Below are 12,266 nucleotides of genomic sequence, written 5' to 3'. Positions count from 1 at the left end.
TGCCTCTCTGTGACACACACATATGAAGACCATCTCATGGAAACTTCCAACTCTCTACCATATTCTTATTCTCAAATCCAACCTCAAACAGTCCACGTAGTGAACTATTTCAGAAATGGCATGTTATCCTTTCCTAGAACAATGGAAAACAGGCCAGGCCACAGTCTTGGCCACTGTATCTTCCCACGGACAAAATAACTTAAAGAGAAACAAGGAAACATCACTGTGCTTTTCACTTTTGTAGAAATTTTGTGACTGATTCCCAAAGGTTTCTCTGAGGGTTGGTTTGACCAAGGAAGAAGAAGACAGAATATGAAGGCTCTTGGCATCCAAGAAATGGTATCAGAGATCAACCGTAGGGGAGATGGTGAAGCCAGAATGCAAAGTACTCAGATTTTCCAACAGACCATGAAACATGCTCCAAATCCAGGCAGAAAGTGACAGGTCCCAAAGCAGAAGGCATGTACACCCACAACTTATCTATAAGAGAATAGTTTCAGAATTACTGCTAATTATTCCCCTCTAAGGAGAAAATAAATAGATTTCCCTAATCATTAGGCCATTCCTAGTTCCCAGGTAACACTTCCCTGGAAAGCAAGTTACAAGAGTGGAAGCCCATGGATGGCTCTGATGTTCATACAATTTATGTGATCTCTTATCAAGAGAACAGAGAGTTATTTTTACATTGGAGGACACCAAGATACTGCGCAGGAGGGAAGAAGTTAAGAAAATGAAAGAGGTAAGTCAAAAGATGAACCTTGGGAAATATTTTAACTGTAAAGGTTATTAGCATGTGAGATCTCTCAAAGCAGCCATGATAGAACCCACAGAGATTTCAGAGGTAAAACTGTTACCTCTTTCTTTGGGAAAGGGACTTGAGCAATAAATTGAATGTAAAATGAGGAACAGCAGGTCTTTTCCACTCTGGTATGGTTTACCTGGCCCTTTCCGAAAGACCTCTGACTTTGGTTTTGATAAATGGGGAGGAAACAAAAACATGAAGTCACTTAATGCTTCAGCATTGGACAAAGAAATGGGAGAAGTTGGAAATTGAAAACCACATTTCATGGATGCCCAAGAGGGTAAAAATTCATTCTATAATTCAGAGAAGCCATCAACAGTCAAAGAAACCCAGATCATATAAACCTCTACATGTAATTAAAAAATAACCACAATGGTCAAAGCTAAGGAGGTGTGGCTCCGGAAACAGAATAAGAACCCATCCACAAGTTAAGCGATTTCAGAAGTGACTTTAGTCAACCCTCTTCTGTGATAAGAGACAGCACAAATCCTTAGGAGCTTTAGACCTCGGTCTGTGTCATGGTATTTTCTTCAGGGCAGCAACTTAGGCACAACATGGCTGTTAAAAAGTTGGGGGTTTTTTTGTTTTGTTTTTTAGTGGGTAGGTGTTTGTTTTTTCCAAAACATCACCTTATTGTGAATTACATGGCCTTTTGCTGAGGGCATCTAAAAGCTGGTAGGTGCAAGTGGGATCAAATGAAGGTCCAGGCATTGACAGCAGGAAGAAGGGCACAAGAGGAGCAGCTGGAATACAACACCCACACTGCGGAGACTCTAGAGCACCCCTTGTGGAAAGAAGGTGCTAGTGATCCTAGTCACCGCAGCGAGGGCAAACTCCAAAACAAAAGAAACGAGCTCTCAATTGTGATGCTGCAATGTCTTTTTACCAACATAGGCTAGTGCACATGACAGTGGTATGTCTTGTTCAGTGCCCTTAACTGATTGATGGAAAGAGGCCATCTGAGTGAGGCTGCCACTACACAAGCTGCCCTAAAACGTTGAAGGGCCAGAAAGTGTCGTAAGTCTCAACCTCCAGCCATTTAACCACACCACTGGACACTGTTCTCCACATAGTTCCAAATGAAAAGGCAACTGTCACTCAAATGCAGGATGGCAGAACTTAATCTCCTCCCAAAATGCACACAGAATGCTATTTACCACCCAGCTTTGCAACGCAACTGCAGGTCAACTGAAATGAGCTATCGATATATATTTTCTTTGCAAGGTTTCATCTAATTATAAGCACGTGACAATGCGATTGGCACAGGACAGAGCAGAGTTTAGAGCTGTTGTACATAGGATCGCTAGGAGTCCCAAGTGACTCCACGGCACATAACAACAACAAAAGGTGACTTAAGAGCAAGGAGTTGGCTCCATTCATCCTTTATTCCATTTCTAGGCTAGTACAAGGCATAAAGAACAAGGAAGGAGGGGAGGGGAGGGAAGGGGACGGGAGGCGAGAGAGGAAGTTGAGTAACAAGAGGGAGGAAGAACATTGTAAGATTGTTCTTTCTTGGCTCTCTTGGAGCTCTCAACTTGACTCCGCCTCCTTTCTCCATCTTCTGTGATCAACTGTTTTTCAAAATAACACTTATTTTCTTGCCTTATTTAATTTCCTGTTTGTTTACCAGGCTTTTACTTTTTTTTTCGTGTCATCCGTTTCTCTAATGCTTTTTTCTGTTACCTGAGAATTATTATTTTCTCCCTCTTTTTTTAATAGGCAAGACAGGACTATGTAGCACAGGAAAATAGTGTCAGTCTCATGATTTCCTGTAGGAGGAGAGCCCACTCAACGTTCTCTCTCTCTTGCCTCGTGCTCCAGTAAATCAGAAATAACCCTTCAAGGGCTGTCCTCCTTTGGACCTCCCCTCTGAGCTTTGTTCAGCTTGCCCTTTGGATTCACAAATTACCATCCACAAGGGTATTAATCCTTTCAGCCATCACACAGGGAGCTCTGGTGGCCTACTCGTAAGGAGCTGCACTGCCAACCCAAAGGCAAGTGGTTTGAAACTACCTGCCGCTCCAATGCATTGCATGAGAGGAAGATGAAAACCTGCTGGAAGGTTAGCTAAGGTTTGGTTCTGACTCAGTGGCACATTACAACACAGCCATCACACGCACAATTTTCTATCCTCTAGTGCAACAACATAGATACGGTTTTTGCAAAACCCAGAATTTCCTGCACTTTTTCAGTATCTGCTTCTGTGGAAGCAAACACCTGAGAGCTCTCTGTACTCATATCCGGCTTTAGGCTTACAAGCTTTGAGGCAACTCCCCAAATAACATTCATAGAGATGTCCCATAACTAAAGAGGGAATCACTAGTTTCAGACTGCCCCTCACTAAATACTGAATCCTACTTTCAGCTTCACCCTTAAACAAGCCTCACTAGTTGCAGAGTACCTTCACAGGGATGGGGAATCTGTCTCATCCAGCTGGTACTTCCATCAGGACAGGCCTAGTTTGAGTGAGTTCTGTGTGAAGAAAGAAATACCTATAAAAAGTAAAGGGTTGCACTGACAGGTGGTTCAAAGACAGATGGTACAAATCCACCAGCTGCTCCATGGGACAAAGGTGGACAACCTACTCCCACATGATTTAAAGACTCCAAAAACCTGCTGGGAGGAGGGTCAGTTTAGAGTTGACTAGGGCTTGACAGCAGCAGTGACTTTTGAGGGTTTTTTTAAAAAGGAATTAAATGTGAATATTTGTTTTCTAAAGCATTATACTGCACATAAAAATTTAGGGAAAGAGCTGAGTTGCTCTGAGTGCGGTGGGGAATAAGAGAAGGCAGAGATTGTGGCTAATGCTACTGGATGATAGGAAAGTTCTGGAAATTCAACTGCAGGGAAGACCCATGGACCTGAGTTCCAACAAACTAAAGGAGGACCTGAGTTCTAAGACATGAAAGTGGGATTCCAAAGAGGTTATTATTATTATTATTATTATTTAGTTGTTTGTTTTTTTCCAGAGTCCTCGATCTAGAAGCATCTAGTTTCCAGAACTGCCATTTGGAGCCACCACCTGTCTGACATCATTACTTCAGCTAATGATTTTTGTTATTTAGATGCCAGCCCATTGAAAGGAATGTATCGTCTCTGCTACACTTGTTTGAACAGAACAAGGGGATGCCACATGGTTTAAAATTGGGGAAAAGTATTAGTTTCACTTACAACCCAAGAGGTTGCAACACACACAAGCCATAGTACTTTCAACTGTCTCAAATGCATGTGAAAGCTGGACAATGAATATGAAAATTGAAGAGGTGATGTCTTTGAATTGTAGCTGGTAAAGAATATTGAATTGACTATGGACTCCTAAAAGAACAAATCCATCATGGATGAAGTACATCCAGAATGTTTAAATAAAGAGATTTGCTGCTAGTATCCACCCTCACCCAAGGGTCAGAACTCTTTCAAGCCACGCCCTACTCAGGAAAATACAGGTCAGGTTTTCACCCCAAAGCTTCTGAGTTTCCAACTCTATAACATTTTCTAAGAAGAAGTAAGGGAGCTGGTTCTCCTTTTACTGTAAGGAACACTTTAAAAAGTCAATTATTTTCACCTCTACCTTTGAGCTAAGAGTAGCTAAAGTTACAGATGAATACTTTTGGAAGAGAGACTCCTATGGTTTGATTAGAGGTCAGAGGCCAGCGGGTGTGTACAGGACTTCTTGACAAGCACTGTGGTATTTGAGGATGGGGGATTTGACATTTTCTAGTGACATTGGCTAGGTTTCCTGTTGCTCTGGGCTTCTTAGTAGAGGTTCTAAGCATAACCGTTCAATCAGCAGAGCCAGTCCCTGGAGGGCCATTCTGCCATTCATTTTGTATCAACAGTACTTGCAATGTGTCTGTCCCTCACTGTGCTTGGTGGTGAGGATACAAAAAGACAAAATGAAGAAGCTAACGGTCGTCGCTGACAGTCCCAGGGGCTCTCTCCTGCCTAAGCTATCTTCCAAAACTGTTCTTCAGTTCATATTACCTACAATTTTTTGGTCCCTTTAAACAATCCCAGGGTTTCTATCTTGCCTAACTGCTTCTGTCTACTCATGTAATTCCCTTTATAAATTGTGATAAAATGAGCATAAACATAAAATGTATTATTATTGATGTGGAATATATTTGTAATATGATCCTAACAACAACACACTACCATGGTCACTATCTAGTTCAAGATCATTTTATCACTTCAAAAGAAAATTCAGTACTTGTTAAGTGGTTACTACTATGCATTTTGCCCAAACACATGTATGCACTGCTTTTGGCAACTTCTATTCTTATTTCTGTGTCCACAGATTTGCCTATTGTAGATATTTGCCCTGGTGTACAAGTTGCCGTCCCACGGTCACCTGTGGTTGCTGTGAGGCTGAACACTGTGACACGGATGTGTCAAATGCGTCAATGGTTGGCTACCCAATGCGGACTGAGAGTGGGGTGGAGCTCCCCAATTGAACAAGTGTGGAAGGAGGAGTGGCTCCACTTCCATAATAGCTTGCCTCCGGAAACCCTATGAACTTGGAAAGAGGATGAAAGGCACCCAAGCGTCAAGGACTCTCCTTCATAGGGTCGCTATGAGTCGCCTGTGACTCGATGGCACTTAACAACAACAGATATTTGTTCATAAAAATGGAATCATACACTATGTGGCTTTTTGCATTTAGCGTCTTTCATGTAGCTCATTTTTTAAATTCATCCATGTTGTAGCATATACTAATACTTCATTCCTTTTAACAGTTCAACCATATTTCTGTGTGTGTGTGTGTGTGTGTGTGTGTGTGTGTGTGTGCGAGAGAGAGAGACGGCACACATATCAAATAAATCTGTCTTGGAAGAAATGCAAACCGGGTGCTCCTTAGAGGCAAGGATGATGAAATTGTATCTCACATACTTTGGGCATGTTGTTTGGAGGGGCCAGTCTTAAAAGAACATCATGCTGGGAAAGGGGGAGGGGAAGAGAGGAAGACTCTCAACAAGATGAATTGACACAGTGATGGTGAAAATGGGCTTGAACATGTTGAAGATCATGACATAGTTCAGAACTATTGTTCACAGGGTCACTGGGGTTGTAGTTGGCTTGACAGTACCTAACAACAACATGTAGATATCACATTTTGTTTATTCATTCATTTGTTGATGTACATTTGTGCTTGGTATTTTTTTTAAATCTGTGGTGACTGTGAATAATGCAGCTATGAACATTGCGATACAAAAAATTTTTTTGCAGTCCTGCTTTTGATTCTTTTGAGTAAATACCTAGAAGAGAAATTTTGGGTATTGTACTAATTCTGTTTAACTTTTAAATGAAGTTCCAAATTGCTTCTCCACGTGGTTATATCATTTCCCATCACCAGTGATTATTCCATTTTCTATCACCAATGGTTATACCATTTCCCCATCACCAGTGAGGTCTCTCCACCTCTGCTCTAACCCTGTTAATACAGGGAAAATTATCATCTTTAGGGTGAAGAAATGGGCTATTAAAAGACTACCTGACCCATGAAAACATGTCTACATGAGAGCATTTTGGGAATTTTAAAAGCACCAGGAAAAGTCTGTCCTTTAAAAAGTTAATTAAGCCCTGCTACCAATGGCTATTAATATGTGAGGTGTTAGGAATTTTGAGAATGGCGTTTCTATCCATTGCCTTATCTGCCTCTGGGGTGTGGTCTCCACCTGTCTTAACTAAGAACACATGGTTCACCACTGATCAATGTCTTCATCAACAGCTGTGAGGCCAACATAAGAGAAAGAACTAACCAGATTGTAGGCAGACTTTGGCAAGCTGTAGCCTGATGGAGCCAGGGTCAAAGCACTTGAGAAAGGAAACCTCAACACCAGGAAAGAAGCTGCTGATGATTTCTTTAAGGCCATGTCCTTTGGGGTCAAAGCTTCCTGTGATAGAGGTATCTTACTGTTGACTGAGAAGCTGGCTAAATTAATTGAGGGACTGTATCTTGCTGTTGGCTGAGAAGCTCTCTGATCTAGTAAAGGGTTCGTGTCTTGCTGTTAACCTGGTTTGGGACTACTAACTATTAAGCCTAAGCTCTCACTGTTTGATATCCTTTGCCTATACCAGCTCCCTAACCTGTTTCCCTAGTAAACCCACAATTGTGAGTGAAAAGAGATTCTGTAAAGTCTTTGTGGTCATTTATAATTAAGTGCAGATTCTGTAATTAGAAGAAGTAGGTGCAGCAGAGCTGGAGGGAAGGGCATGTCTGACCTTGAAATTATTAGTTTGGCAATATGGACATTACTGATGGGAACAGTTACCCTTTGTAGAATTAGTAGAGATTGGTCTCAGCCTTCCACACATTGTCTTTGCTCCTGTTATAGTTGGTGTCAGAAGTGCTGGGATTCGTTGCAATGGTAACAGACTAATAAAAATATAGGGTTTTGTAAAGTTGGGGCTTGGAATGCACAGCTAAAATGGTTGGTTTTTCTCTACAAAGTGAGAAAGAAAACCCAAATGGTCACTTTGGCATATGATGAAAAGCAGAGGCCTAAAACCACATGCATATCAATAGGATAAAGGATAGTACTTAACAGTAGTGGAAGAAGATGAAATTGGAAATTTCTTTGAAGGTTTATGTATTAAGGGTTTTGTTAATTTAACTTAATATTGCTGTTTCTTTTCTGTTTCTTCCTTTTCGTAATATAAAGATGCATGTTAAAATACTATTTGGTGTTGTCATGTAAAGGTACATTATAAAAATAATTAAGATTTTTGTTGATTTAACTCAACAGGATATAGTAAGATATTTCATAGAAATAAATACTGAGATAAACATAGAGAAAGAATGTAAGCCTGCCTTCAGCTAGTGTTTACTTGGATAATGTGAAAAGGGAAAATTTGCCCTCAGGAAAAGCTAGTTGAAAATAGTAGAACTTGGTAGAGTGCACAGGGTTTGGCCTGGGAAATATTAAGCTCCACTCAGTACTTGTATTTAAAAGAAGTAGAGAAAAGGGAGATTTTGCCAATGCATCAAATCAAGGTAAAGCTGGTGCCCATCAGAGCCCCTCTCTGGGACTTGAAGTTAAATGAAAGGAAGTTGATGATTATGCTCAACTCATACTGATCAACTAGATCCATATAATGAGTGGAAGCAGGAGGAATACAGCAATAAGATATGCTGAGTTTGGAGGTGTTCCTCTGGCACTGTCCACCCAGCATGATGACTGGATAAGCAAAAAAGGGTTGCTGACCTGTGGAGCAAGGATCCCTAAGAATCCCTGATGTGTTGACTTGGCCTATGTGGGGCGCTTAGGATGAGCAAAAGGACCAACCAGTCTGAAAACCAGGAAGAAATGTGGACTCATGCGTTTGTGGCCATAGCCACTTGGACCTAGTCACAGATGTCTGGGGATGAGTTAACAAGAAGTCATCAGATGAAGAGAAGGTGTTTAATTCTCTGAGCTAGTGTTGATTATTGCAACTAGATAGGTGGTTTTTGACTGGACTTTGCTTATGGATGCAGTTTCCAAACGATTACTTCCATAAAAAGGCACTTATTTGTTTAGAATACTGGTTTGATAGAGATGAACAAAGCAGAAATTGGCTATGTAGCATGGGAAGACTGAGGTATGCATCATGAAGTAACTGGCTTACATGCTTTCATAAAATGTACATATTAGTAAGAAGATTGCAAGGGAATAATTGAGGGACTGTATCTTACTGTTGGCTAAGAAGCTGTCTGAACTAATTAAGGGATTATAACTTGCTGTTAACTTGGCTTGATACTGCTAATTTCAAGTATAAAATCCTTTGCCTTCATCCCCTAATAAACCCCACAGTTATGAGTAAAAAAGGACGCTCTGGTGGCCTCATGGCAAGAAGCTGCATTGCAGTCCTGAAAGCACACAACACTTCAAGGCCACCAGCTGCTCTGAGGGGAAAAAATGGGCAATCTTCTCCTGTGTGATTAACTGCCTCGAAAACCACCAGAGGGTCAGCTATGGATCAGTTCTGACTCTACAGTAGACACAACAACAATATGAGTAAAAAGAGATTCTGTAAGGTCTGTGTGGTCATTTGCAATGAATTTCACACCTGTAATTAGAAGTAGGTGCATCAGAGTGGAAGCCATGTCTGACCATGAGGCTTTTAGTTTGGTGGTGTGTTATTGATGGGGACAGTTCCTGTCCTTGCTTCTATTACTATTCTTCTTAAAAATTAAACATGCTGGCAAAAGCCATGTATATCAACTTGTTTTTTTATAAGGTATATGAACAAATTCTGAGAACAGGAGAGAGAACATGCAGATCAGGGGTACATGGGAAGAAGTTCTAGAAAAAGAGATACATATACAAAGGAATAGTTTTGGGAGAACTGAAAGCATATTACCCCTTTTCATTAACGGACCTAAAGTAAATTCCAATAAAATTACTCAAGAAGATAATGTAATTGTCTTTTACAACCTGAGTATAAATTTCCGTTAAAGAAAGTAAATGCCCAGACTTGGGTAAGAAAACTCATAAAAAGTAAACAGCCTCTTTAAGATGGGTAATAAACTCAGGATTCAGATTCCAGCAAAGCTACAGTCAGGATTTTCCTGTTTTCATAGTAGGAGCAGATCACCTGGTCTCAGGAGTTAAAATTTTCATCTAATACAGCACCACCACTTTTAAATGTTTTCCTATAACACTACTCCCTCACCTCCACCCCAAGTTTGTCTGCTATAGAATTATTACACCACTTTCCTTTTCCCCCCTGCACTTTGATCTTAATTTCATCAAAACAGCTTGAATTTTCCTAAGATTGGCAAATCCAGGAGATTCCTACCTCTAAATCTAAGCACAGTAACTGAAAAAAAAAACAAACAACAAACATACTCCAATCTTATTTTTCTTTACTTTCATTTGCTTCAAATCTTTACTTTCAGCTGTTCTTTTCTGATTTTATGTGACAGAGCAGTTTTGCAGCTGACACTTTAGTCTGGCTCCAAGTCTGGCTTCAATGGTAAGCCCCTGATGGTTCCCCTGTTTGACTAGCCCCTTTGCCATTTGAAGGCGTGAGCATTCATCCCTTCAGAAAGAGAGAGGGAAAATAATGATTCCTCTGTCACAGGTGGAGGTGGAGGCAATATCCCTCCACTTTAGGTGGGAGGGCATCTCAATGGCTTATTATTTGAGAATCTCTCCCTGGAATAGTGCATGTGTTGATTTATTTGATGTGTTGTGTTTTGTTTTGTTTTTGCTTTTGTTTTTTAAAAAGAATAGAAATATCCTATTCTCTAAGTCTCTAAGCTTGACTTGAAAGCCTGTCAGATGATTGAGATGTAGAAACAAAAGGGATGGTCCCAGGTGCCTAATAATAACTTAAGAAAGATTTAAGTCTGTTCCACAAACCTCTTGATTCATTGATAGGGAGCTCCCCCTTCATGTGCTGCTGGGGGCTGCTAGCATCCAGAGGAAGCCCTCTTATTAAATAAACTGTGAAAGGCCTGCTTTCATCAGGCCAGGAGAAGGGGTCCAGGGTCAGAAGTGACGGTAGGACTTCTCTGCACTGGGATCCTTCCCAATAATCACCACGCTTGCTCTCTTCCCATGGCAGAGTCGCTCAGCACCACCTCCCTCCATTCTTTCAAATCTTTCAAATGGCATATAAGGCTAAGAAAGCATGTCTACTTTTAGCTTGACAGAGAGGATAGCATTTGGGTGTACACCATCCATCACCTGCCAAAAACAACTTGGATAAAGAAAAAAAAAATAACATAGCAGATGTGAGATTGTCATCCTTCTAAGGACTGTAATGGGACCTTTGTTCGTGTCTGGGAACTTGAGTGTAAGGAAGATTATACCACCATAAGTGATCAAAGGTGGTTCAGTGTGCTTAACGTGTTTGCATAAACAACATTTCCCTTTGAGAGTCTGAGATTTGGGCATTTGTGGGCACAGACATCATCGGCACTATACACTCTGTGCACGAGTGTCTAAAAGGCTTCCCTGGCAGATGACATTTCACACGTGTTGTCATTCTTTGTCATGAAGACAGGAATGAAGCACACTCTCTGTGACACCACTGGAAAAAGCCTGCTAATTAGTTCCAAGCACTTTTTTCTCTTCACTAGTTTTGCCTGACATCCTTTCAATGCAATAAAATATATCCACACCACCCACTGCTTCCCAGTCAATTCCAACTCAGGTCCACCCTCCATTCAGTTGCTGAGGCTACAAGTTTTCACGAGAGGGGAATGTCAATCTGTCTGCCCAGGGGCTGTTGGTAGATTCCAACTTTTGGCCTTTCAGTTAGCAGCCCAGCGCGTGATTCACAAAGCCACCAGGACCTTCTCCAATAAAATACAGCAGCAATAAAACTTAAGCCAAGTCCTAGTGACTCTAGTCTAGCGAGTAGACTCAGATAGCCCCAGCATAGCACCCAATTCTTTTCCGTCGTTCTGTTAGATTTTAGACCTGGGAACAGTCTGAAATAAACAGTGAAAGAACGAAGAAAGAGAAAAAACTTTCCTCCTCCAGTCACCAACTATGACAGAGATGCCTAGAGTGTATTGTTTGTACTGGAGACTGTCCTCTGTTCAATCTGTGTTCGAGTCTTGCAAACTTCAAGCCCTTACAACTTCTATAAACAATGAAATTAGTATTTATAGAGAAGGTAACTCTAACCCAATATGCTAACAGACTAAGATCTTCATATCCATCAATGGAAAATATCAAGAAGTGATTTCACGCTTTACACTTGACCATCAATGAGGACCAACATTTCCAAAGAAAGATATTTCTCCAACAGCCTGATGAAGTACCTGGGAACCTCATATCTTAGATTTCTTGGCTGACTTTTCTAGGACTAAGTAAAACACAACTAATGTTGGGGGAAACCCCCAAAAATCTCCTCCTTCCTTTCAAATAAGAATTTTTTTTTTCTCTCCAAAGGAAGAGATCCATACAGTTAAGTCTCAGACCTCAAAATTTCCATAACATTTGGCATCATCCCCAGGGCTTGCAGATGGCTCCAGGACAGCTAAGTTCTACAGGGATTGTGGATGGAGGCTTCAAAACTCCCATTTAGAGGGACCTTTTCATTTTGTCAATTGATTTTCACACAATAGAATTCATTTACATTGTGTTTTAGCCATATACATTGTATTTTATACAATCTTTCATTTACATTGTGTTTCATACATTCTTAGACATTGTATTTTATATCATTAATTACCATTGATCTGGTAAGAAGCTGCACTGTAAACCTGAAGGCATGTGGTTCAAATCTACCAGCTGCTGTGTGGGAGTAAGATGGACATTCTGGTCCCATTCAACTAACCGCCTCTGAAAATTTGCTGGAGTTGTCAGTTAAGAGCTAGATCCCACTCCACAGTACACAACAACATGCCTATTGTAACATCATCTTTTCAAATCTCCATTCAAATTTTTCTTATTCCTTTACCACCACCACCCAATCTGCCCACTAAACTTTATTATCCTAGTAATTTTCACCCTTCCCCCTTTCTACC

Source organism: Elephantulus edwardii, unplaced genomic scaffold (genome assembly GCF_000299155.1).
Source record: "Elephantulus edwardii isolate Elephantulus edwardi_28Jun2011 unplaced genomic scaffold, EleEdw1.0 scaffold00264, whole genome shotgun sequence".
Taxonomy (NCBI): Eukaryota; Metazoa; Chordata; class Mammalia; order Macroscelidea; family Macroscelididae; genus Elephantulus; species Elephantulus edwardii.
The sequence above is the reverse complement of the archived record's forward strand: the minus strand, read 5'-3'. Positions refer to the sequence as shown.